Source organism: Amblyomma mixtum, chromosome 5 (assembly GCF_055824585.1).
Source record: "Amblyomma mixtum isolate Tamu chromosome 5, ASM5582458v1, whole genome shotgun sequence".
Classification (NCBI taxonomy): domain Eukaryota; kingdom Metazoa; phylum Arthropoda; class Arachnida; order Ixodida; family Ixodidae; genus Amblyomma; species Amblyomma mixtum.
This window is the reverse complement of record NC_143016.1, coordinates 35,252,728-35,253,948: the sequence shown is the minus strand read 5'-3', so window position 1 is coordinate 35,253,948 and position 1,221 is coordinate 35,252,728. Positions and strand designations below refer to the sequence as shown.

Genomic DNA, 1,221 nt, shown 5'->3' with positions numbered 1-1,221 from the left:
TTACGCCAGCAACAGCGAATCTGTGCCGGGAGATTTTCTTTCTGGTGGCTGAAACAAGCACACCGCGAGTACGAAGAAGCGGTCGCTTTCTCGCGGCAGATTTTCAGGCGATTTTTATGTTTCCGATAACGCTCGCTGTGCAGTTTTCGTTTTATTTTTTTTTACGTTATTCTTGCGTTCTGTCTAAACTTTTCGTCCAAATGCTGCGGTAATCTGTGCCGGAGCATTTGCTGCCGAAGGATTCGTGTCCTTGCTGAGAGCAAAAGCGTGTAAACGAAGGTTTGGCTATTTTCCTGTAAGCTGGCTGCTGGTAATGCTAGCTGAGAATGCTTTCTAGTGTACGGTACGCAGTTATAACACAGTTTTTATTCGCCTGAAAAAAAAAAAAAACGAAAGACGAAGAGAATCTTGAAATTAAGAATTTGTGCTTATAATTTTAATGGGCTTCGGATGGTGATCTAACACCCTGCCAAGTATTTGTATCGTTTATATCGCCCAGCGTTCTCTTAGAGCTCGCACACGCACACACGCAGTCATGTCCACGCGCGCCGTAGGCGAGAAATTTCACAGACACAAAGAAAGATGTAGATGGTAATGATTTATTTACTTTATTTACTCCCAAAAATGTAGGAGCCGGTCCGAAGGCTGCTTGCGTTGCATTAGAGGAGGTCGGCATGGATACCCTTGGGACTCTGCGGCCGTCAGTGCGCGCGAAATGAGCTGGCCCTGTTGGGCCAGTTCGGTGGTACGCAGTAGAGACTCCCACGCATCTAGGGTAGCTGAATTGTAAGCGTTGTGTTGCGTATATGTTCACATCATGTGAAGGAGTGTGGCCGGTTGTGAGCAATGTTGCCAACTGAAGCATTGATGCAAAACAAGCGGGGAAAGTATAATGGACATAATATGAAAAAAAAAACTGATCGTCCGCGACAGGACTCGAACCTGCAATCTTCTGATCCGAAGTCAGACGCCTTATCCATTAGGCCACGCGGACGGGATGGGGGTGGGAACACTGAGGCAAGAACAGTGCCTGGAGCGAGGCAGCCATCGTCGCTTTGAGTGGCGGACAGGTGTGCCGAGTGTGCATTGCGTTAATGGGGTTACTAAGAATGTCTATTTTTCTGGTTTTTTTTTACAAAAAAAAAAACATAGAACACGCAGAAAAGTTTTCCGAGCGTATTTTATTTTTTTCCACGATAAAATAGCGGAAAGTTTTTGCTC

General features: G+C 45.9%; 1 non-coding gene across 1 annotated transcript; it reads right to left on the bottom strand.

Annotated features, from left to right (window-relative positions):
• Positions 1-921: 921 nt before the first annotated feature.
• On the bottom strand, positions 922-994 carry TRNAR-UCG (transfer RNA arginine (anticodon UCG)). The gene has a single exon. It is a non-coding gene; the product is annotated as a tRNA-Arg (tRNA).
• Between the last annotated feature and the right edge of the window lie 227 nt (positions 995-1,221).